The 26,963-nt window shown below is 47.2% G+C and overlaps 1 protein-coding gene across 19 annotated transcripts in view; it reads left to right on the top strand.

Moving 5' to 3' along the window:
• LOC137418230 (E3 ubiquitin/ISG15 ligase TRIM25-like) overlaps positions 1-26,963 on the top strand; it is a 1,962,167-nt gene that overhangs the window by 565,553 nt on the left and 1,369,651 nt on the right. The window lies entirely within an intron of this gene.

Genomic DNA, 26,963 nt, shown 5'->3' with positions numbered 1-26,963 from the left:
CGCGTGTGCCGAACGTGGCGGGCACACTCTGCCTCGGATGGCACATTTGAGAGCGTATTCATTTATTTCACGTTTGCAAACTATGTTGGCGTTAAACTATGTTTTACAACTAATAAAAACGAATTTGCGATTCATTCGCTTTCCTGCGCGTTTGTGCACGCGATGGCGATTTCTTTACCAAACTCCGGAAGCCGTTCGCTTTGGACCAAACCATTGCATGTAAATAGAGGGGGGGGTTCTGTGGTCGTTGCGAATGGACCAAACCATTCATGTAAATAGAGGGGGGGGATTGTCACTGTACTCGCAAGCCGTTCGCCGTTCGCTTTGGCGTTGCGAATGGACCAAACCATTTCATGTAAATAGAGGGGGGGGGATATAATTTTAGATAGATATATAGTACGGGCATATATATAGTACGGGCATGCCCTAGTAACACTCAATATTAACAATAAAATGAGAATCTTCGAACAAACTTCTTCAGATGAGATCCGATCATGTGGAACCTTCGTCACAGTTACATTCAGAAGTTTACAAAATCACCCGGAGGTGCCTCATCGTTATTGAATACTTCCTCTTTACGCGCATCATATTCTTCCTCTTTGTAAGAAGATTGTTTGTGACGTCAACAATTTGTTTGCGCCGCAACATCAAAGTGCGAAAATAAAAGTTAAGATAAAGAAGAAGCAGGGACTGCTTCCGGATTAGAATGAACCACGTGCGAGTGAGCGCTGCTCTGTCCGCAATTGCGGATTAACGCATGCGCAATGCGCATAATGGTCACGTGCCCAAGGGTCACCAAATTCAATGACGTCATGCAATCAATGCAACCCGAGATCACGAGAGATGAGAGATAACGCGAGACCGATCGTGGTCCACAATGTTTCGAGATGAGACCGAGGGTGGGTCTAACTTTACCCACAAAACACATCACCTTGTGAGTGGTGATAAACACAGCGTAAAGGAAATGATCCATCTCGACGAAAGAAAGCAGTGTCACGTGATTAATCGATTTTTTGAAATATTTTTTACTTGATGTTTAACTGGACGAGACTATCATAAAATTAAGGGGTGAAGTTGGTATTGGTAAAAAATCAGGTTTAGTGGAATAATGAATAACTCATTGAATGCATACAACTGCAACAATAATCACATTAAAATTCAATAGTTGCTATTGTTAATGCAAATCGATGTTGTTTACCAAATGCACATTATATTATATTGTACAATGACAAAAGAAGGTTCATTAGGAAATGGAATAAGCCGTGAATTCGGCGGAACGTTGCGGTTTTTAAAATCAGAAACAAACTTCCCGAGGATGATGATGCACCCAAACTTCCCGAGGATGATGATGCACCCAAACTTCCCGAGGCTGATGATGCACCCAAACTACCCGAGGATGATGATGCACCCAAACTACCCGAGGATGATGATGCACCCAAACTTCCCGAGGATGATGATGTAACCAAATGACCCAAACGGTGATGAAAAGCGAAACATAGCTCAAATAGAACAGCACTCGGTGGAGAGCACACCTGCACCAGGTGAACGGTTTCTGTTTTGTTAGATCGGACACAAGTATCTCGGATCTGGATCCCACTTGAACCAAAACCGAATCGCTTGTTCTTGTGTCTTCCCCAACTCATGCACCAAGTTTGGTAAAAGTCCGTCCACAAGTTTCGCACATCTCGTGCTATATATCGGTTTTTGTCCGATCTCTCAATGGTGAGGAATCTTTTTAAAATGCTCAGATCCAGAAACGGATCCAGATCTTCACCAAAGTCAATTCATTTCTTCATTTCTTTCAGAATAACACACAAGATCAACCAAAATAGTTGAAAAATCTTCGATTTGGCAAGAACTAAAAAGTTTCCAATGAACACACCAATGAAAGTTCTGGAGTGTATTTGTTGGAACCCATCTGTGGATCGGTCCCATCGGCCGATGGGTCTGACCCATCTGTGGATGCACGAGAAATGACAATGCAGACCCATCGGCCGATCTGCGGATGTGTTGTTCACCTTGAAGGTGAACCCATCTGTGTTTCCTATGCATCAATGGTGGATGAGTATGTTTATTTGAACCTAAAAATAAGCAATTGATGTCATAAATGTTTATAAAGCAGTCCGTGACATGTGGTTTAATCTGTTAAACATTTAAAAATCATCTCTGTTAAATTCCTACCACATGCAATTCCAATGACTGTGTACCTGATTGAAGAGCACCATTCTGTCAACACATTCCTTCAAGGTGAACAACACATCCGCAGATCGGCCGATGGGTCTGAATTGTCATTTCTCGTGCATCCACAGATGGGTCAGACCCATCGGCCGATGGGACCGATCCACAGATGGGTTCCAACATATTCATGACTAATCAGCTCTTCCTATTCCTCGTACATGTAGTCCTCGATCCCCCCTCAGGAGACAAGCGTAGGGCTCCCCCTTCCCCTGAAAACCCCCAAATCAAATTTGCTATTTGATTTGATCCGTTAATTCACCCCAGATCCACTTTTTTTTGAAATCCCGACTTCTTTCTTTCCTGGAAGTTCTCGCAGTGTCCATGTGTTTTTGACCTTTCCCACCCCTCCCCCACCTTCCCCTGCCTCCTCCCCCAAGGCCTCTCCCTCCCACAGATCTTCCGTTGTCCCTGTTCTCTGTTATTGTACTTGTGTGCTTCCCCTCTCTCTCTCCCCATCTTTTCTTCCGCTCCCTTTATTGTATGTTTTGTGTGTCCATTTGTCTTTTTTGTGATTGATGTTAGCTCTTTCACGAGCTTCGATCTTGTATACAAAAAAACAAAACTATTGGTGATAATATCGACCTCCGATGGGCCCAAACCGTTGGGTCCTAATAATCCTATTAAGTTGGCGGGACTTATCAAAAAATAATTCGGCGACGTTTTGAATGCTAAAAAGTTGAGATCTGGCGATCTATTAATTTAATTGGGAAAAATGCCAGGGGCATAAAAAGGCCACGTTATATGGTATGTGCCATGTGGCAAACTGTACAAAAGAAGGGACATTCAAAACTCGAACAACACTCTTCGACGTCACGACGTTGACCGATATGCCTCTGCCCACATTATTCCGTCATTATTCTACTTGTCGCAAGTTTGCTTTAAATCCATTTAGCTGTTCGAAAGTTATCACATTTTTACCTGACATGACGTCTGACCTTTGACCTCTTGACCCCAAAATTTAATCAGTTCATGATTACATAATTATACATACCTGCATCAAGTTTTAATTTAAATCCCTTCAGCTGTTCACAAGTTATAGACCTATTGCAGACTTTGACCTCTTGACCCCAAAATTTAATCAGTTTATCTTTATGTCATTATACATTGTAGAACCAAGTTTGAATGAGATCACTTCCACTGTTCTCAAATTATAGACATATTACCGACTTTTACCTCTTAACCCCAAATTCGAAACATTTCATCTTTACATCATTCCACATAAGTGTACCAAATTTGGTCAGAATTCCATCACTGGTTCACAAGTTATCGCGACAACAGGATTTTTACCTAACATGACCTCTGACCTTTAGCATTTGACCTCGTGACCCCAAAATACAATCAGTTTATCTTTACCTCATTATACATACATGCACCAAGTTTGACAAGATCCCTTCAGCTGTTCTCAAGTTATCGCGGGAACGAATACCTATCACGTATGGATGGACGGACGGACTGACAGCCGGACGGACAACAAGAAAACATAATGCGGACGGATGGACAACCTGAAAACATAATGCATCCGGCAACTTCGTCAACGGAGTCATAAAAATCTCGTGTGCATGCTGGTCTACCCTCGTGTTCTAAGGAGGAACCAAGGAATACTCTATAGAAAAGTTCATTTAAAGGGGCGCTCGACATCTGGTAAATAAAATACATTCACTTCTTCATGCAGCTGCAAGAATAAAATTGGGAGGTGGGGGCATTTAAAAAGCTTTTCTTTCACATCTTCATGACAATTTTTTTTTGGAATCGCTTACACATTTGAAACAAAAACATACTTCTTGTCATTGGTGTTTGTGCAGTCAAAAGGCAGATTTATATTTAAATTTACAGATGACCACACTCTTCATAGCAGAATGGTCGAGTCTGCTACTTTCAGTGTGAAGGAGAAAATCTTTAATTTCTCTAGACTGGCCTTACTCATTCTACCTGTTTAGGCCTAACTCAAAGTGCTGCCATACCTGTACCGTACTTTCAGCAGCTATTTGTGTTCTACAGTGTTCACGTACATAATTCAATTGAAATTTTAAAAAAAGATTTTAAAGATGTACAAAAATTTTTCCGGAATTTTACCGCCATTGATGCAGCGTCTTTTACAATTTACACCACCTTATTGAACAGGTTACATTCGTTTTTTTGTGCCCCTTGTTTGTGTCCTTCATGACATCCTTAAAATCAGGTAAGTTTCCTGTTTGGAATGATTTTAGGTTTTCCTTGACTGCCAGACAGTAAAAAACTTCTCTCCTCTCTGCGAATGCGCGATCGGGACAAATTCAGAGCCAAAGTTCTGCTAAACTTGCAGGTTCGTTTTCCGATTCATGTTCAACATACAACATTCAATTGAAATTAAGTTGTTCCTCGATCATAAAGTGACGTCTGTTGACAGACAGACAAAGTGAACTGATTGATTAATCCCGCTTTTCGCTTTAAACGTGTGGGGTAAAGAACTTGGCTAAAACCCAAAAAAGCCCCCGGGATCTCTGAGGACCCCGGACTAGATGAGATGCCCTCCACGTGGGAACTCTCGGTGGATGCCCCCGGATCTCTCAGGATCCCGGAGTAGATGGGTTCCAGTCCACGTGGGCTCTCTCTGTGGGTGCCCAGAGCATATGGGATCACATCCGTAGAACTCACGACCTCTTCGCGAACCCCCTTTTAATGAAATTGAGACACTTTTAACGAAACTCATTCTTGCATATTGGCATAAAATAAAATAATAAAATTTATACAGTTTTGATGAAATATATTAGTGTCATCTACCATATAAAACACAATATGTGTGTGTGTTTGTGTTTGTCCCCCTTCAAAAGGCTAGATTTTAAGGGCTTTTACTTGTGCTTTCGGAGGGATTTGAGTGGGGGTGGGGTGGGGGGGGGGGGGAGGTTAAGTGGAAATCTTTGAACATGACTGTGTCCACCGGTTTAAAGACCTAGAAGACTTTGAGGACGCAAAAGACCCCAAGGACCAAGAAGGCCCCAAATACCCAAAATACTCTGTAGACTGTTAAAGACACAAAATATAATGAAGACCTAGAAGACCCCAAGGACCCAGAAGACCCCAAGGACCCTTAAATACCCAAAAGACCACAGAGACCCAAACGTCCCCAAGACCCTTAAAGACCCAAAAGACCACGAGGATCCAAAAGACCCAAACAACCCCAAGGACCCAAATGATAAAAAGGACCCAACAGACCCCAAGGATTCCGAAGAACGCCAAGTACTCTGAAGATCCAAAATACCCCAAACACCCAAAATACCCCAAAGACCCAAAAGACTGAAAAGACCCTGAAGACCCAAAATTTTGGTAGGACTCAAAGACCCAGACGACCCAATAGACCCCAAACCCCCAAAACACCCCAAGACTCAAAATACTCTGTAGACTGTTAAAGACACAAAAGATAATGAAGACTTAGAAGACCCCAAAGACCCAGAAGACCCAAAGGACTCTGAAGACTCAAAATACCCCAAAAACCAAAAATACCCCAATGACCCAAAGGACCCCAAAGACCAAAAAAGTCTGAAATGACCCTGGAGACCCAATAGACCCCAACGATTGTGAAACCCTGAGGATCCAAAAGACCCAAACAACCCCAAGGACCCAAATGACAAAGAGGACCCCCAAGGACTCTGCAAATCCAAAATACCCCGAAGACCCAAAATACCAAAAAGACGCAATGGGCCCCAAACACACAAAATACCCCAAACACCCAAAATACGCTGAAAACCAAAAAGACCCAAAAGACTGAAAAGACCCTCAAGACCTATGGACCCCAAATACCCAAATTTTGGGAAGACCCAAAGACCCTAAGACCTCAAGGACCCAGAAGACCCTGAAGACCAAATAGACCCCAAAAACCCAAAATACACAAAGACCCAAAATACCCTGTAGACTGTTAAAGACACAAAAGGCCATGAAGACCAAGAAGTCCCCAAAGGCCCAAAAGACAGAAAAGTCATTGAAAACCCAATTGACCCCAAACACCCAAAATACCCCAAATACCCAAAAGACCCCAAAGACTCTTAAATACCCAAAAGACCAGAAAAACCCAAAATACACTGAAGACCCCAAATTCCCCAAAGACCCATAAAGACCCCGAAGACCCAAAAGACTGAAAAGACCCCAAGACCCTTAAAGACCGAAATGACACCAAAGACCCAAAATACACCAAATACCACTTAAGACCCAAAAGACCAAAAAGATGCAAAAGACCCCCAAAGACCCTCAAATACCAAAAGACGACGAACACCCAAAAGACCCTGAAGACCCCAAAAAACCCAAATACCCTAAAATATCCAGAAGACCCAAAATACCCCAAATATCCAAAAGACCCCAAAGACCCTTAAATATCCAGAAGACCCAAAAAACCCAAAATACACCAAAGACCACAAGACCCTTAAAGACCCAAAAGACAACAAAAACCAAAAAGGCTCCGGGGAAACCTTTAGGTAGCTCCGGGGTAGCTCCGGGGAAAAGGGGGGTACGACCCCAGATCCCCTTGGTGCCCAGCCGCTACTTGGCACAGCTCCCAAAGGAGCTGTCCCGACTCTCGCCACGTGGAGGCGGCGGCTTTAGGCCACTTATCTTAACTCAAATATAGGGTCGCGACCCGCTGATCCACGGAAAACCAGGAATCAACGCTCCGCGCCTTTCCTTCCAAGACAAGACTAAGAGAGTCATCCTCTCTGGAAAATCCTCTCTATCTCTTTGCTGATGACTCCACTCTCTGCCGCTCCATTCCTCTTCCCTCAGATCGGCAGTCTGCAGCCTCCTCACTCTCTGAAGACCTGGACAAAATCACAGACTGGTCAAACAAGTGGAACATGTCTTTCAATCCTGCCAAATCTCACTCTCTTACTATGTCTCTCCGAAAAGATCGACTGGACAACCCTCCCATCTACTTTCTCAACAATCCTCTCCAAGAAGTTCTGTCACTCAAGCTTTTGGGTCTCACTATCTGCCATGATCTTTCTTGGGAAAACCACATTTCCAAGCTGGCCTCCAAAGCCAGTCGCCGACTGGGCATCCTCCGTCGTGCGAAGTCCTTCCTCGGCACACCTGAGCTCCTCACCACATACAAGGCTTTCATCCGCAGCTCAATGGAATACTGTTCTCCCCTATGGGCTGGTGCTCCTGCCTCACACCTGGCTCGGCTTCACGCTGTTGAATCCAAAGCTTTCAAAATCATTGGAATCTCCCGCGATGAAGCTATCTCTGAGGGCCTTTCACTCACTCACCGCAGGCAGGTAGGTGGTCTTTCTGTCTTCTACCGACTCCTCTCCGGCCTTGCTCCCCCAGCTCTCTCTGTGCTCTGTCCCCCAAATATTCCTACAGGTCGCACAAGATCTGCCAGCATCCCTCTGATGGTTAAACTGCCGAAATCTCGGCTCTCTGCTCACCTTCACTCTTTCATTCCTCTTTTCTCCCGCCTGTGGAACAAACTCCCACACTCCCTTCAATCCCTCTCCTCCCTCCAGGTCTTTAAAACAGCTGTTCACCACCATCTCTTATCTTCCCCCATCCATAACCTTGATCTTTTCTACCCCCACTAATTCACCCCAGATCCACCTTGTTTGAAATTCCAACTTATTTCCTGGAAATCCTGGCAGTGTCCATATGTTTATACCTCTCCCACCCCCCCCCTTCACATGCCTCCCCCCCTTCACATGCCTCCCCCCCAAAGCCCTCTCCCTCCCACAGATCTCTCGATGTCTCCATGTCTCTCGGTCCCTGCTCTCAAATGTTGTGTTTGTGTCCTTCCCCCTCTCTCCCCATCTTGTCTACCGCTCCCGATGTTATTTGTTTTATGTGTCTGTTTGTCTTTCTGTGTGATTAATGTTCGCTCTTTCACGAGCCTCGATCTTGTATACAAAAAAAAAAAAAAAAAAAAAAAAAGGCCCTGAAGACCCAAAATTCCCCCAAAACCCACAAAGACACCAAAGACCCAAAACACTGAAAAGACCCCAAGAGCCTTAAAAACCCATAAACACCCAAAATACCCAAAACACTGAAAAGACCCCAAGACCCTTAAATATCAAAAAGACCACCAATACCCAAAATACCCCAAAGACCCCAAAAGATCCTGAAGATCCAAAGACCCCAAATACCCCTAAATACCCAGAAGATATAAAAGACAATAAAAATTATAATACCCCGAAGATCAAAAATACCCAGAAGACCCTTAAATACCTCAAGGACCCAAAATATCTGAAAGACCCTTAAAGACCCAGAAAACCGAAAAGACCCCAAAGACTGAAAAGACCCAAAAACCCAAAAGACCCCAAAGCCCCCAAATATCCCAAAGACCCCCAAAAAATCGAAAAGACACAGAAGCCCAAAAAGTCCCTGGAAACCCAAAATACCTAGAAAACCCTTAACAACCCAACAGAACCAAACAATCTAAAACACCAAAAAAGACCCTTAAATACCCTGAGGACCCAGTGGAACCCAAATACCCAAAATACCGAGATGACTGAAAAGACCTGAGGACCCCAAAGAGGCAGAGGACCCAAAGGACTCAAATGACCTAAAAGACACTGAAGACCCAAAGGAACAAGAAGATCCCAAGGATGCAAAAGAGCTTAAGCACCCAAAAGACCCAAATTAACCAGAGGACCCAAAAGACCCTTCGGACTCTGAAGACCCAAAATAAGAGTAATTATGTCTCTTACATTGGAATTGTAGACCGTGGCTTGCAAACCGAGCCTCAAGGTCGGTGTATGGAAGCGTTTTTTTTGAAATCACAATAAATACTGACACACCTTTGGGGTTTGAGACAAGATGGTGTCTCCCAAAAATAGACTATTACCTGCCAACCGATCATTTGTATTTTTGTACTTTGCTTTTGTATTTGTATTTGTACATTTGTATTTGCTTTCAGGATCATTGGTATCTTCCGCGATAAAGCTAACTCCTCCGAGGGCCTTAACTCACTCACCGCAGGCAGGTTGGTGGTCTTTCTGTCTTCTACCGACTCCTCTTCGGTCTTGCTCCCCCAGCTCTCTCTCTCTGTGCTCTGTCCCCCAAATATTCCTACAGGTCTCATGAGATCTGCCAGCAACCCTCTTATGGTGAAACTGCTAAAATCAAGACTCTCTGCTCACTTTCACTCTTTCATTCCTCTTTTCTCCCGCCTCTGGACCAAACTCCCTCACCCTCTTCAATCCCACTCCTCCCTCCAGGTCTTTAAAACAGCTGTTCACCACCATCTCTTATCTTCCCCCATCCAAAACCTTGATATTTTCTACCCTTGTTAATTCACCCCAGATCCACTTTTTTGAAATACCGACTTCTTTCCTGGAAGTCCAAGCAGTGTCCATGTGTTTTATACTTCTCCCACCCCCTCCCCCTTCCCACGCCTCCTCCCCCCCAAGCCCTCTCCCTCCCACAGATCTCCCGATGTCCCTGTTCTCTACTGTTGTAGTTGTGTGCTTCCCTTGCTCTCCCCATCTTGTCTCCTGCTCCCTTTATTATATGTTTTATGTGACCATTTGTTTATTTGCGATTAATGTTAGCTCTTACACGAGCCTCGATCTTGTATACAAAAATATATATCTATCTATAATTCCACTAATCTCTGTGTGTATGTTTGTATGTTTGTTTGTTTGTATGTTTGTATGTTTGTATGTCTGTGACCGCTGTTTCTCGACAACCACGGGTCCGATATACTTTAAACTTGCCAGGTATATTGCTGGGGACCCGAGGATGTGCCTTTTCAAGGTTTCATATTAATCGGACAAGTACTTACCGAGCTATGTCCAAAAAACGATTCAACCAATCAGAGAGCAGCGAGCTATCGCGTGTGCCGAACGTGGCGAACACACTCTGCCTCGGACGGCACATTTGAGAGCGTATTCATTTATTTCACGTTGGCAAACTATGTTGCCGCTATGTTGGCGTTAAACTATGTTTTAAAACTAATTAAAACTAATTTGCGATTCTTTCGCTTTCCTGCGCGTTTGTGCACGCTATGGCGATTTCTTTACCAAACTCCGCAAGCCGTTCGCTTTGGACCAAACCATTTCATGTAAATAGAGAGGGGGGATTGTCACCGTACTCGCAAGCCGTTCGCTTTGGACCAAACCATTTCATGTAAATAGAGGGGGGGGGGATATAATTTTAGATATATATATAGTACGGGCATGCCCTAGTCTATCTATAATTCCAGCAATCTCTGTGTGTATGTGTGTGTGTCGTCTGTGTGTGTGTCTGTGACCGCTGTTTCTCGACAACCACGGGTCCGATATACTTGAAACTTGCCAGATATACTGCTGGGGACCTGAGGATGTGCCTTTTCAAGGTTTCATATTAATCGGACAAGTAGTTACCGAGCTATGTCCAAAAAACGATTCGACCAATCAGAGAGCAGCGAGCTATCACGTGTGCCGAACGTGGCGAACAGACTCTGCCTCGGACGGCACATTTGAGAGCGTATTCATTTATTTCACGTTGGCAAACTATGTTGGCGCTATGTTGGCGTTAAACTATGTTTTAAAACTAATTAAAACTACTTTGTGATTCATCGTAACTGCGATATGCGGCCCTCGCACTCCGGAGCCTCCGGAGCTCCTGTGAGAGCGTGCGCCATTACGGATAGTAATTCAATTAAAAACATAAAAACATTGTCCCAATTCAGTCAGAGCGAAGGGCGTTGTTTGTTTTGTTTTTTCCCCCCACGCGCGATCACGCGAAAGGAAGGAATGGAAGGTACGCAACGGGCGTACGGGCATGGACCAAACCATTTCATGTAAATAGAGGGGGGGATTGTCACCGTACTCGCAAGCCGTTCGCTTTGGCTTTGCGAATGGACCAAACCATTTCATGTAAATAGAGGGGGGGGGGGATATAATTTTAGATATATATATAGTACGGGCATGCCCTAGTATATATAAGGCACGGGGAGGTGACATTCGTTGGACGTGACGTGCAAAGTGCTCAGAGTAAAACGAGTGTTCATTTTCGTCTGTCGGATGTCTTATAAATAAAGAAGATACAAGCACACCTGACACGAGGCCCAGACTTAGAACTTCGGCATGCTCACGCCGCTGTACCGTCAAAGACTGTTCCAACCCGTCATTTTTGACGTGCTTGGCACTCGTTAAAAAAGAAAAGACAAAAAAGGCAATGGACAAAATAACATTTATTTCATGGTAAACTCGACCACATTCAAAGACTGTATTTTATCTTGTTTGTAATCTCAATAACATCAACTAATCACAGATTTAGTATTGAGTTATTTTTATGTAAAAGTAATCAGGCTACAGATTCGTTTGAGCATTACAGTCAAACAAAATATAACATAACCGTATATAAACAAAGGAACACGATTAACAATAAAACAGGTAATCATAATACAACCTGTAATGTCACATTTCAAAATGAATGTCGTGTACAGTTTTCAATTCCAGCACAAACACATGAAGTGGAATTCAACACAAGCTAGGAAATTACAAAATGTCAATAACTCCAAACTGACAGGATGAACCCCTTTTTCATTGATCGTCCTTGATCAGATCGAGAGGGTGTTCTTGTCAGACATCTACTTCCTGGTCCTCCAGGTCCTGCACCGCCACTGAGTGAGCTTCAGACGTCTCCTACTTCTATATCCTGAAGTCAAACGCCAGTCTATCTTTCATGGAGCACCACTCGATGAAGGCCGTCTCATAGTCAAAATCTTGGAGGTGAAAGGTTTCGGAGTTCAAAGTTATCAACCAATCAACATTCTCAACTCTCAAGGGATTCCTATTGTCTGTCTTTATTGCTTTGTACTTCAGAATACCACGTTCACCATTAACAGAGGTGACTGGAACGGTGAGACCGACAGTCACAAGTCGAGTCACATTGGGATAATCACCTGGATTTGTTTTCAGGAACCGTGAATAAAACTCCTGCGTTCACCTGTACTTGGAAACAACGTCTTGCAACGATGTTCACTCCAGTCTTACTGCCTCGGGATCAATCAATCTGTCGGCATTTTTCCAATTCAAGATCATTCCTCTTCCGCAGAGTTCAACAAGTCCATCAATCTCGCCATTGGCTTCTTCTCCAGCTAGCGCATTGGCTTCTGCTTTTCATTGGAGAAAAGACGTTAAAAGGACTCATTATATCTTTGTCTGGAAAAGTTGTTTCCGGCCTGGTTAAAACGGCCTGGTTTCCGGCCTGGTTGTTTCCGGCCATTGGCTTCTTCTTTTCATTGGAGAACAGACGTTGAAATCACTCATTATATTTTTGTCTGGAAACGTTGTTTCCGTCCTGGTTAAAATGTCACCCAGAAATACGTCCCTTGTGGTTTGAAACTTGGTGCGCTCTTTGACAGAGTCTTTGATATTCTGGATTCACCATTCCGTTGAACCAGAGTCTGGTGGCAGCTCAGGGAAGACGTTCTTCAGCTTCCTCATGCAGGCCCCATTCATGTGAAGCAAGGACTGCAAATCAAAGATCCACGTGTCGATCTGCTTCTTCAGCTGCCTCATGTAGGCCCCATTTACGAGAAGCAAGAACTACAACACAAAGATCCACGTGTCGATCTGCTTCTTCAGCTGCCTCATGTGGGCCCCATTCATGTGAAGCAAGGACTGCAACACAAAGATCCACGTGTCGATCTGCTTCTTCAGCTGCTGGCAACTTGGATTTGCCACCTGCATTCTCTTTCTCAAGATGCGAATGAAGCGGATTGCATTGGCCAAGAAGTGCGTAAGCATGGAAAATCTGTAAGTTGCGATATCCTTGGTCAGGTCTATCAATAATGTTTTCGGTATGGAATCTGAATGATCCTCTATAGCTGCATGAAGGACGATGATTATTGATGGGATGAACCCAGCGATGGTCTTTGTGCTGTCGCAGAACGACAACCACCTGCAGTAGAGGTGTTTGAAAATAAAACATATATTTTCATTCTCTTCATCCTCTGTTTTTCATCGAATTCAATCCTCTGTCTTAGGCAAGAACCAAGAGGTGTTTTCATCCTCTGTCAGCAGTTCATGGAAGGAATTCCAAGTCATGAGACTTCGGATCATCAGTTTCCAAAGACTCTTTCTCTCTCAGCTTCCGTATGACTGAGATCTGTAATCACTTCGGTCGCTCTTGGTTCTTGGATAAGTTTCCAGCCGCACAAGAAACGACTTTGCTGTCAATCTCGCAAGCTTAGACAACTCACCTTAGTCTGAAAGTGCTGAATTCCTGCCCATGGAGCTCTTCCAGGTGTTTTGTTTGGTTCATGGTCCTGATGTAACAGCTTTCAACACCTTATCATCGTTACCTGAATGTTTGTAGATGTTGTGGGCAGTGCCAGGCGTTGTTGTACCTTCCAGTGTGTGTTCATGGAAGTCCAGGTTATCAATGGCACTTTGAGAGAATTTTCCACCTTTAAGGTTTGTGGGAATCAAGAGCTCACCTTGTTCCTGGTCCTCCTCACTAGTCCGTGACATGGAAGCGATACATCTCCGGCTATTTGATACCTGATGATATTGTCAAAACGGTTCAATATTTTAATTACTTCTTTACTGCCGATTTGTTTTAAGGTGTGAAATGCTAGTGGGGATACCTGCTGCAGGTACACAAATACCTTGATCCATATTCAGCACTTTTCCCGATTTCTCTCATTCAGTTCCAATTTTAAATCTGACTCATTAATCTCTGGAGTTGCATCAGTCACCATCCAGGTCACGTGATTGCAGAGTGACACAGGTACACATTCAGGTGCAGAATCATCGCGATGAATAAACAGCGATGGATCACCTTCTGGATATTTCTTCTTCTCAGTTTCTCAGAGGTGTCCTTCATATCATTCCGGTGAAGGAGCTGTGCTCCAACTCGAATCGAAAGAATGGACGCGACAAAAAGCTGGAATTCGTCCGAGTATCTTTATTACATCAAATCAACTCGGGTACTCTGAAAAGCCCGTTTATCGTGCAGCATTATATACAAGCACTCGAATATGTCATGCCGGAGCGTTTCCCCAATGAAGGAGCTGCTGGGCGTGTCCGGGAGACCTGGGCAACTCTGGACATGCCCGGGAACGGCGAGACTGGGTGTCGCCGGACGGGCCGGGCGTGCCCGGGAAAGGCGAGTCCTGGCATGCCCGGGGAAGGCGCGTCTGGGCATGTCCGGGCGGCCTGGGCGAGCTCGGCCCGGCGATCGCTCCCTGGTTGCGTCTTCGGGCGGTGTAAGGCGATTGTGTATGTTCAGCGGCAACCGCTACACGCGCCCCCCCAGAATCGACTTGCACCGGCAGGGTCAATTTAAGGGGGGTCCTGATGACCCGGCCGAAGTGATCCCTGGAGGGTCGTGGGGGGGGGGTCCGGTGTGGGGGTGGGTGGTCGAGCGGGAGACACCGTGGATGGGGGGCGTGTCCACGTGCGCTGGCTTGAGGCGGTCCACCGAAATCCGGTCTGACCTGCCGCCGACGTCGATGACGAAGGACTTGTCGTCCTGTCGCAGGACCCGGAAGGGTCCGTTGTACGGCGGCCTGAGTGGCCCCCGGGTGTGCGTCATGATGCACAAAAACGTACTCCGCTGTGCGAAGCGCTGGGGGGACGTAGGATTGGGGGTCACCGTAGTGGGACGTTGGCACGGGGGCGAACCGTCGGGCGGTCTCCTGGAGGTCCGAGCGCTGGCGAGCTGCGGACCAGGGACTGGTAGCGTCGGGCACAAATTCGCCCGGGACGCGTAGCGGCTGGCCGTAGACGAGCTCGGCGGTGGACGCCCGGAGGTCCTCCTTGGGGGCCGTGCGGAGGCCCAAAAGGACCCACGGCAGCCGGTCGGCCCAGCCGACGTCCTGAAGGCCGGCCATGAGCGTGGCCTTCATGGAGCGGTGGAACCTCTCGCACAACCCGTTGGCTTGGGGGTGGTAGGCCGTGGTATGGTGGAGCCTGACCCCCAGATTGCGGGCGACCACGCCCCACAGCTCGGAGGTGAACTGTGGCCCGCAGTCTGAAGAGATGTCCGCCGGTGCACCGAAACGGGCGACCCAGGTGGCGATGAAAGCCTGCGCCACGTCGGCGGTGGTGGTGGAGACGAGGGGAACGGCCTCCGGCCACCTGGTGGTCCTGTCCACCATGGTGAGCAGGTGTGTGAATCCCCGTGATGGGGGGAGGGGGCCCACCAGATCCACATTGACGTGGTCGAAATGCCGTTCGGACATGGTGAAAGGTGCCAGCGGGGCCTGGGTGTGTCGGTGGACCTTGGCCTGTTGGCAGGCCGTGCAGGTGCTGGTCCAATCACAGACATCCCGTCGAAGGCCGTGCCAGACGAATCGCGCTGACACCAGCTTCTGGGAAGCTTTCCGGCCCGGGTGGGAAAGGCCGTGGAGGGAGGCGAAGATGCAGCGTTGCCAGGTAACAGGCACGATGGGGCGAGGCTGGCCTTGGGAGATGTTACAGAGCAGGACAGTGTCCGCGAAGGGGACGTTGGCCAGGCAGAGGCCCGTGTCCGCCACCCGGAGGGCTTGCACCGTGGTGTCGGTGGTCTGGTCAGGCGCCATAAGCGTGAAGTCCACGCCGAGGTGGACCGCGTTCGCGCTGGCCAGAGAAAGACAGTCGGCCATGGCGTTGTCTTTGCCGGCGACGTCCCGGATGTCCGTGGTAAACTCCGACATGGCGGAGAGGTGGCGCTGCTGGCAGGCCGACCACGGCTCTGTGACTTTGGCCATTGCGTAAACCAATGGCTTGTGGTCGACGAAAGCGGTGAAGGGTTGGCCCTCCAGGAGGTGGTGGAAATGGCGAACGGCCAGGTGTAGACCAAGGAGCTTGCGGTCAAACGTGCTATATTTGAGCTCGTTCGGCCGGAGTTGCTGGCTGAAAAAAGCGAGTGGCTGCCAAACCCCATTCACCCATTGCTCATGTATGGCGCCCACTGCTTAGTCGGAGGCATCCGTGGTGAGGGCGATGGGAGCATAGAGCACCGGTTGAGCGAGCAGTGTTGCGTCGGCGAGGGCCCGCTTTGAGCTTATAAATGCCGCATCCATGGCTGTGGACCAGACGACGTCGTGTTTGGCCTGCTTGCCCCGGAGGGCTTCGTAGAGGGGCCGCATGAGCTGAGCAGCGCGGGGCACGAAGCGGTGATAGAAATTCACCATTCTGAGGAACTCCTCCAGGGCCTTGATGGAGCGGGGACGCGGAAACGCGGTGATGGCCTCGACCTTGGTAGGCAACGGCACGTCCCCGTTCTTGGTGATGTGGTGTCCCAAAAAATCAACGGCCGTCGTGCCGAAGTGGCATTTGGACGGGTTGACGATTAGACCGTGCTCGCTGAGGCGCCCGAACAGTGTTTGCAGGTGGAGGAGGTGCTCGGCCCGGGACACGCTGGCGACGAGGATGTCGTCCAGGTAGACGAAGAGGAACGGCAGGTCGCGCAGCACACCGTCCATCAAGCGCTGGAACGCCTGAGCCGCGTTCTTGAGGCCAAATGGCATTCAAAGTAATTCGAATAAGCCGAACGGCGTGATGATGGCCGTTTTTGGGATGTCGGCCGGCCTGACCGGTACCTGGTGGTATCCCCGTATCAAATCGATCTTCGAAAAAATGACCCGTCCTGCCAAACGGGCGGAGAAGTCTTGAATGTGCGGGATCGGATACCTGTCGGGGGTGGTAATGTCATTAAGGCGGCGGTAGTCGCCAGATGGGCGCCAGCCGCCCCCCGGCTTCCGTACGATGTGTAGTGGCGAAGCCCACGCGCTATCGGAGTGCCGCACGATGCCGAGGTGTTCCAAAGCGTCGAACTCGGCTTTGGCCACGGCGAGCTTGGCTGGGTCGAGGCGGCGGGCTCTGGCATAGACCGGCGGGCCCGTAGTTGGTATGTGGTGCTCGATACCATGTCATACTGCGACGGCCGAAAACGTCGGCCGCATGAGGGCCGGGAACTCCGCGAGCAGGTGAGCAAACTCGTTCACCGCCGGGAGGGTGCATGCTAGCTCGGTTGGCACAGAGCTGCTCAACGTGCATGCCAGGGAGCTGAAGGTCTCGGCGTTGATGAGGCGACACCGTTTGATGTCAACCAGCAGCCCGTGTGCGCAGAGGAAGTCGGCACCCAGGAGAGCCATGGGCACGCTTGCGGTCACAAAAGTCCATTTAAAGCGCTGGCTGCCAAAGCAGAGGGTGACGTTGCATGGGCCGAAGGTGCGGATGGCCGATCCGTTGGCCGCAACCAAGGAGGGGCCGCAAACCACGGACTGCCTGTCCTGATCGGAGGTTGGTATGACGCTCAGTTGGGCGCCGGTGTCACACAGGAAGCGCCAGTCGGATGCTTTGTCCCTGATAAAAAGTAAGTTGCCCGTGTGGCCGGCGCTCATGGCTGGTAATGAATGCCGGCCCGGCCGTTTCCCGACTTGCCAAAAGTGCACGGGGGTCGGCATGTCCGGGCCTTTTGTCCGAACCTGGCATGGTAGTAACACCACGCCTGGTCAGGTGGAGGCCCCGGTCGTCGTGTTGGAGGCGGTCGGTGCGGCGTAGTGGCCGCAAATTGCCCCGGCCGTTCGGCCGCCGACCGTGCCGGGTGCTTGGGCGCCATGGGCGTTGCTTCGGACGGCGGCGGGCTCCAGGTCGCTGCCGCGATGCGTTGGCCTGCCGAGGAGATCTTGTCCGCTTCCCTGGCGAGGGTGCGGGGATCCGTGATCTGCGTGCTTGCCAGGACGAGGCGTACCTGGCTAGGCAGCTGACGGAGGAACAGCTCTTGAAAAAGAAAATCCGGGGCGTGCTCCCCGAGCAACGAGAGCATGTAATCCATTCGCTCAGATGGGCGCGTGTCGCCGAACTCGGGCAGGTCGAGCAGGCGCCGTGCGCGTTCCGCCGATGAGAGGGCGAAAGCGTCGAGGAGGAGCTTCTTGATCGCGCCGTACTTGTCAGCGGCTGGCGGGCGCTGGAGGAGGCTGAGGGCGGGGCCGGGGTGGCTGAGCCGAGTGCTGCTACCACATGATGGAAGCGGGTGTCGTCGGCGGTGATGCCTCGCAGGGCGAACAGGGAGTCCGCCTGGGCGAACCAAACCGCCGTGTGAGCCTCCCAGAAGGTAGGCAGTTTGAGGGCAACTGCCGTGTCCATGTCGGTAGGTCACCAATGAAGGAGCTGTGCTCCAACTCGAATCGAAAGAATGGACGCGACAAAAAGCTGGAATTCGTCCGAGTTTCTTTATTACATCAAATCAACTCGGGTACTCTGAAAAGCCCGTTTATCGGGCAGCATTATATACAAGCACTCGAATATGTCATGCCGGAGCGTTTGCCCAATGAAGGAGCTGCTGGGCGAGTCCGGGAGACCTGGGCGACTCTGGACATGCCCGGGAACGGCGAGACTGGGTGTCGCCGGACGGGCCGGGCGTGCCTGGACACACCCGGGAACGGCGAGACTGGGTGTCGCCGGACGGGCCGGGCGAGCCCGGGAAAGGCGAGTCCAGGCATGCCCGGGGAAGGCGCGTCTGGGCATGTCCGGGCGGCCTGGGCGAGCTCGGCCCGGCGATCGCTCCCTGGTTGCGTCTTCGGCCGGTGTAAGGCGATTGTGTATGTTCAGCGGCAACCGCTACACCGGAATGATTTAGCAGAATGGTGGAAGATAACGTTCTTTTCAGGATGAGCACCTGTGGTTGTGGATTAGTCACCACTTTCCTCTGCACTTTTCTTCAGGCAGGTAACCTTTGATAGAAGATAACCTGTTGACATATCTGATGAACAAATTATCGAAGGTTGACCTTTTTGTGGGACTATCATGACCTTTGATCCACGGTCTGCGTCGTCTTCTTCAATTCCTTTTTGAGAATGGAGCACCTGTATATCGTGATATTCACTATACCAGGTACGGACAACAAGCACCTGTATTTGAGGTGAGGTTAAGTCAGAAAGATGATCGTGTTCGGATCTTCAGATAAGTTACCATCTTTGTCAGAGGTGAACCACTGCAGAGCATCAGCATGTACTGGATCACAGGTGTGTTTCATCTGCAGGTGAGACTTTGTCATATTTGTACACAAACAGGACTTGTGGTACCTAAAGTCCCTATCAATCATGTCACCACAATTGTTACCATATACCTGTTTACGATGTACCATATTATCATCACCGAGTACCTTTTCTTGCTCCCATATCACATTTTGTCGATCCTTCGTACTCACAGGGCGTAATTTATGTTCACCTGTACGATCTCGTTCCTTCACACAAACGAAGCACTGATTTCTACGCTCTATGATTTAATAGCGTATGACCCAAGGCGGACCTACACCTGATGGCCCAAGGTGGATCTCCACCTGATGATCCCAGAGTTCGTTGCTGCATTTTTGTCACATGTGTTGGACACACGTGATGATTTCACTTTTTCATCATTTCCACATGTGACATGACATACAGGTAGCTTCGCAAGAGGTTGCTCTTCTTCTTCATTCAATTCTTCTCTCACACTAAATGCTGCATCATCAGTTCTGTTCTACACTGCACAGGAGAGTGCTGGGATCCCTATAAGGGTAACTTTTTGTAATGTCTCAGGGGTAACTTCTGATAAGTGATGTAACGACTATAATCAGTAGAAGGTAGTTTACTCGTGCGTACATCATCCATCATGTCACCTCCTCAGGAGGTTACCTGAAAATATATGAAATGGACACCATTGGACATTCATACCAGTGATTCATAAAACTTGTATTGGAATGATAACTTACTGTTCGACAAGATAACAAACTGCTCGACAAGATAACAAACTGTTCGCTTAAATAAATTTTAAAAAAATTACACAAAACTGTCCGCTTCACAACAAACTTACCGGAGGAGAATTCTCTGTGCACGTCAGGATGTACACCTACCTGGTGGGAGTTTGATGGCACCTGTGCGAACGAATCACATGAAAGAGATTCTTGTGATGACGGAACAATCGAGAGATAAAATGACGATTCAACAATAGGCATGGTGACGTCACAAAGTTAAAGGTGGCGTCATCACGCGAGTAAGTAATCCTGAGAAGGTGTCGCATCATGTCCTGTGATGAACAAATCATACTTACCTGTTACCTGTCAGGAGAACAAAACCGTGAGCAAACAGGTGTTGCCCTCAGGGCGAGACCTACCCATGACACTCCAGGTGGGTTACCTGCTCTTCGTGAAGGACACCGTGGGATCTTTAACGTTCACCAACTATTGCCAGTACACAGGACGTCCGTCTTTACGTCCATCGGAGGGACGAAGATGAACACCTTGATGAATCACTTGCCTGCGAAACACCAGGACGGCAGTTTGTACCTGGGTAAACGCTGCTGTTGCCCTGATGAACGTGTCCCTGATGTACATTTTAGGTCCAGGCTTGTACACAACCCCGAGGCTATCTTTCTGGAATGTGAGAAGCATGATCTGGAGCTCAGGTGCGCTTCGGTGGGGTTTCCTGAAAATGGCAATGAGCGGCTTGTGATCAGTCCCTGCCGTGATCACTTCCAACAGGTAGTGGTGGAAGCTGTGACAGGTAAACACTATGATCAGACATTCTTTTTCGATCTGTGTATAGTTTTGCACCATCAGTGTTGGTGCCCTTGATGCAAATGCAACTGGTTGTCCCTCTTGCACGAGACAGACCCCAAGTCCATTTTGGCTTGAGTCGCTTTGTATGGTGACTGGCTTTGAGATGTCATAGTACCTTCATACAGGTACAGAGGTGACCAATCGCGTTATTTCCTGCATGGCAGCATCGTGTTTTGGTACTTCACATCTGTTGGGTGTGACATTTCCAGGATGTCCCTCACCTTTTCAGGACCAGCTTTCAGGCCATTTGAAGACAGTATGTGTCCATGGAAACGGACCTTTGTCACTTTGAACTGCAGCTTGCACGAACTAATGCCAGTGGTTTTAGCTCTTTCCGCGAGCCTCGATTCTGTATCCCCCCCCCCCCCCCCCAAAAAAAAAAAAAAAAAAAAAAGCTTCTCCAGACAAAGACATTGTTTAATCTACCTGCAGCGGTAAATGAACACCAGTAACTTTGCGTCATGGTCGTTGTCTGCCTCAACATCTGTGTCTCCAGAGACATCAATGGGGCTGACATCGATTGATCGATGTCATCGATACAGCAGGCTCTACTCCACCAAGTCCACCAATAGCTCATGCTGTTTGAGTTGGTACATCTCTGGTGCTACGGAGACCCCACAAGGTCGTTTGAGCCACCATTTTCTGCCCCAGTGGGTCCCGAATGTCGTCCATTAACTGCTCTCCTCACCCAGCTTACATTGCAAAAAGGTGTCACGCGCATCTACAGGTGTGAATAGCCGTGCCTTTGGTAGATTGTACAAGACACCTTCGAGTGTTGGCATGATGTCGTGAGATCTTCATAGTGATTGGTTCAAAAACTTTGGATCGATGGAAATGCTCAGATTCTCAGGCTTTTTCACGATGAACATGTGACTTACACAGTCTGTCGGTTCGGACACAGGGACAATGTGACCATCTGCCTCATGTCTGTCCAGATGTGTCTTCACGGCAACTTCATCAGGTACATCAGGTACTGGAGTCATCTTGTCTTTGCGGCTCATGACGTCACATGTTGCCCCCGAATCGAGCTGCCATTGCTGTAACTTATTATGTAGTTGTCACGTGACCTTATGATGCAGTTGTCACGTGACCTTATTATGCAGTTGTCACGTGACAAACCATTTTCCCCTCTCGACGTCACACCACCGATGCTCTCGTTTGTGGAAAATGAAATTGCCGCTGTTATCGTCTTCCTCATCAGGTTCAGTGTTTTACACCCTGTGTACCTGCCCTGGTAGAGTGGTGGGCTCACTCCGATGGAGGAGGGGTACAATTGTATGACCATGCATTCTGGCCCTTCGGGGTCAGGATGCATGTGTTTTGAATGACCATGTGCTTCAGCCTTGGGGTTGAGGTGCATGTGTATGCTAATAGGACAGTCTTGATAGACGGTGTGCCTTTGCCGTGGGGTCAAGGTTCACGTCCAAGACTGTTTAAATGTTTGATTTTTTCCCCCTTTTTTATTATAAAAAAGGCAGGCCACGGACTGGCCTCAAAAAGACCTGCCCTACTGTGGACCTTCTCATGCTCTTAAAACATACTGTTGTGGCGGGCACAAGGGGTAATAATTCCGCGCACCAGTGGGTGGCGCGAGCGCCCAGGCGGGGACCGATGGTACATGCCCCGCCCTTCGACCGATCGGCCACGCCCGGGGACTAGGCGTGGCCTCGGCACATATATGCGGGCTCTAAGCTCGAGCCCGCTCAGTGCTGCAGTTCGAGCTTTCGTAATAAAGACTCTTTTGGTTTTATCAAACGCGTTGTGGCCTACCTCTGGCAAGCAAGTTGTGTGCGCAGCACCACACTTCAATGGTGACCCCGATTGGTTCAGCCGTTGCTGACCACCAAACGCGCCATGGCCAACAACGCCGTCGCGGTAAAACTCCCAGAGTTTTGGGAAGCACAGGCCGATGTGTGGTTCGTGCAGGCCGAAGCGCAATTTCAGCTTCGAGGCATAGCGGCGGACGAGACCCGTTACTACCACGTGGTCGCCGCCCTCGGGCCCGGCACTGCCGCCCGAGTCGTGTCCATCCTGCGGCACCCGCCGGTCGACCACAAGTACGGGGTGCTCAAACGTCTCCTCATCGCCACGTTCTGCCTCACGGAGATCGAACGGGCCGACCGCCTCCTTACCGGTTGCAGGTGTAGCAATGTATGCAAGAAACCACTTGAAACCACGTGTTTTGCCGGTAAAAACATCTGATAACATTAACATCGAAGCGTCATGGGTTATCATGCGACCACAAAGGTTACCTCGAGAAGTACCTTGTCTTATTATATGTGTGTTGTATTACTCTCCTACAGGTGGTAACACTGATAACTGTATACATTATTTGATTTCAACAATCGATTTGTTACTGATACAATATCCAGGAGCTGGAGTTTCCATAGTCGGGATTTCAATGATCTGGACTTTACACTTCTTCTTGTAAACGACCGTTTTAAACAAGTAGTTGCACAACCTCCGAGAGGGATTAATATCCGGGATAAAATTGTCCCAAATTACCATTTGTATACTAATATCCAGATTCTACCCCGATGAGAGTGAGTGATCACAATACGTCACATTAAATACAGTGGTTTGCGAAGTTTTGGTAGATGGATAACGCAATTCACATGGGCGCAGGTATTTAAATCAATTGATCCAGGTACAAATTGTGATATTTTATGTGAAATAGTCAAAGAACAACTTGATCAGCATTTACTAACACAAGTTATCCGTTTTCATAAGATTGATAAACCATGGATAACTTCCCAAGGTAAGTCCATCATAAAACAAAGACAGTATTCATGGTATCAAGGTAACACAGCTCTTTGGCGTTACCTAATAAATAAGACCATAAGATCTATTTCTCAAGGTAAGAAAGATTATCATGATACCAGGTACTCAAACTAAAATCTGATAACCCTGCAGGTTTGTATATACAGATTCAAACATTTATTCAAGGTGCACAGGCCCCAGCATCTATATCGATAGCAGGTATTGATTCTGATGATCCACAACAATACAAAAACACAGGTAACACAATCAACGAACATTTTCTTGCTAGAGCAGATCATTTACCCAGAATTGATAGAACAAAACTACCTGCATACCTACCCTCCCTGTTAAGATCTCCTCGTGTCCAACCACAACAGGTGTATAATCAATTATGTAAACCTGAATTGAAGACCTGGGTGCAAGAAATACTTAAGTCACATTTTTGAAAAAAATGAGCTGGCACCAGTACTGTAATCTATAATGGCCAGAGCATCATTTGATACCAAAAAAATACGAAAACAAGTACTCAATTCCTGTATATTGGTATATGGTCATTGTTGAATTTACTAAAATCGAGTGCAAAAAATACTAAGGTCCATAATGTTTGAGCAAGAAGTTCCTTAGTCCATGACTGTCCAATCAAAATGCTAGTATGTGTCACGTGACAAGCTATGAAAATCGCGACCATGGAGGCGGGACAGCATGGTGGGAATGAAGATAACCCTGATAACAGGCATGACAGGGGCAAAAAACGAAAAAGAAACCCTGGAGACTGCGCTAGAAAGAGAACGAAGGATGCCAAAGCATCAGGTATGTAGTTTCTATGCAATATACTTTGCTGGTACTTTTATTTAGACATTAATTTCCGATTTAACTGAGCAATTTTGGACTTAACTGGGTAATATTGTAGTTAACTGAGTATTTCTGCATAAAATTAAACCACGAAAGGCAAGGAGACATAGCAAAAATGACTGTTTGGCAATCAAAAATGAGAAATAAAGGGCTTTGTGTGTGAAAAGTACCCAAGTCCAGCCATTTTGTCGCAAAAAGTATTTTAGCCACAAAAGCAAAAGTCAAGGTATTTAGCCACACAAAAAGTACTTAAGTCCAAAACTAATTTTCTCGTTTTCTTCATAATAAAGGATTATTTTTCCACAAACAAGGGTTTGTCCTTCTCTGTATAGCCCCTGGAACCAGCAACAGGCTCCATAGTATGCCACCTTAAAAAAAAAAAGTATCTGCAGCATGTTTTTTAAACTTTGATCCTCAATATCTCAAAAGTGTTATTTTGTGACTAAAGTACTTCTTGCACTCAGGTCTTCAATTACAAAAAGTAAGCATTTCTGGAGATCTACCTGTGGGAGTAATACGTGAATTTGCTTATGAATTAAGTTTTCACTTGACTGATGTTTTCAATGCATCATTTGAATAAGATAAACTTTCGGATTGCTGGGAGTATGCAGAAGTGACGCCCATTCCAAATTCACAACCACTGACTGCAGGAATTGAGACCAATGGCACCGACGAGCTACATCGCAAAAGTTGCGGAATCATTTATTGCAAAATGGCTTCTCGATGACATTGAAAAAAAATTGATCCGGGATCACGGACGAGGCTCCACCTGTTTCAGCCACTTGTATAAACACACGGAGCTGATGTCATTTAAAATAAGCCATGTTCCACGTGCAGCCCGGAAGTAACTCCGGAAGTGCATCCCCGCGGTATTACCATGAATGCCATAATCACCCATTAGGCGGTGTATGTGTTATGCAACAAGTTCAAACCTGTAACAACGTCCGTGACGTGTATACTTGCATAATACATTGTACATTTGCATAATACATTGTACATTTGCATAATACATTGTACATTTGCATTATGATAGGTTTTATCGAATCCAAACATCCTGTGATTCCCTGTGATTCCCTGTGATTCCCTGTGATTCCCTGTGATTCCCTGTGAAATGATCAATGTAAAATCATATCCGACATTATGTGACGTAACACTCAATTTGAGGTATAAATGATGAGATAATTAATTGATATTTTCCTCTTTTATAATTAAAATAATTAATTGATATTCCCCATTTTTATAATTTATTGATATAAAATAAATGTGTCACTCCCCACCATGATCACGTGTACTTACATTCGTGTGATGTTAAAAAGGATTCCTAAAACTTCTGACTTTTTTATCAGGTAACAAAAATTCGTTTTTAGCGTACCTGGACTTTAGTCCGGTAAACTTATCCATCGAGCAGTGTCCGTCGGTAAGTGATTAAGTAAGTGAGGGCGTGTGTGTGTGTGTGTGTGTGTGTGTGTGTGTGTGTGTCAGTGAGTGAGTCAGTATTGGTTGAGTGAGTCGTTGAGTGAGTGGGTGAAAGCGAGACAGTTAGTGAGTGAGTCACTCAGTGAGGGAATGTGAGTCAGTGAGTCAGACAGTGAGTGCATTGTGTGAGTGAGTCAGTCATTGAGTTCAGTGAGTCAGCTGGTGATTGAGTTAGGTAGTGAGTCATTGAGTGTGTGTGTGTGAGTGAGTCAGTCACTGAGTTGAGTGTCAGTCAGTGATGGTGTATATGAGTGAGTGAGTATGTATGTGAGTGATTGAGTGAATCAGTCAGTCAGTCAGTGAGTGAGTCCACAAACACTTCAGTCATTATTACTTGAACCAAACACACGATTTTGACCAACCTGACGACAAGCTGCATACCTGATCCATAATAAAGGTGGATTGATTGACCGCATCAAAATTTGCGCTCATTAGGGGGGGGTAGGGGGCGGGGGTGGGAGGGAGACAGGTTTGACCCGACCCAAAATAGGGATTTACTTTCTTCTCCGAAACTACACACACAATTTTGATGAAACTTGACGACAACCTTCATCACCTGTGATGAACCAAAGTTTGTTCACGACATTAAAAAACAAATCAAGGTCTGAGGAGGTCTGTGGGGTTTCAGTGACTGTTGCTCCAGATCCAGGAAGTTTCAGGACCCACAATCCCGTTTTTATTTCTATGATTATTCACTTCAATGTTGAACTGATGCATAATTTAACCAACTCGTCCATTGTTTGGATTAAATAATGTCGATGTTCGTCAGAGTAAGTCTCCAGTTAACTCATAACGCACGGTAAACTGAATGGGATTGAGGTTCAGACGATTTGGGATACTGGTTCCCAAGTGAGCAAAGCAAGCAGGGACTGGCTACAAGATAACCTGCCAGACAACGTTGTAAGACAAGTGGAAGAAATCCTACAGGATGGATCGTGATTAAAGGATGAAAATGGAAGACCTTTGTAAGACCTTTTTTTTTTTTTTTTTTTTTTTTTGTATACAAGATCGAGGCTCGTGAAGGAGCGAACATTTATCACAAAGAAAGACAAACCGACAAACCGACACATAACCGACAAACCGACACATAAAACAAAAAGCATCGGGAGCGGTAGACAAGATGGGGAGAGAGGGGGAAGGACACAAACACAACATTTGAG

The sequence above is a fragment of the Myxine glutinosa genome, chromosome 1 (genome assembly GCF_964187855.1).
Source record: "Myxine glutinosa chromosome 1, kmMyxGlut1.1, whole genome shotgun sequence".
NCBI lineage: Eukaryota > Metazoa > Chordata > Myxini > Myxiniformes > Myxinidae > Myxine > Myxine glutinosa.
Note: the sequence above shows the minus strand (reverse complement) of the source record. Positions and strands in the feature narration are given on the sequence as shown.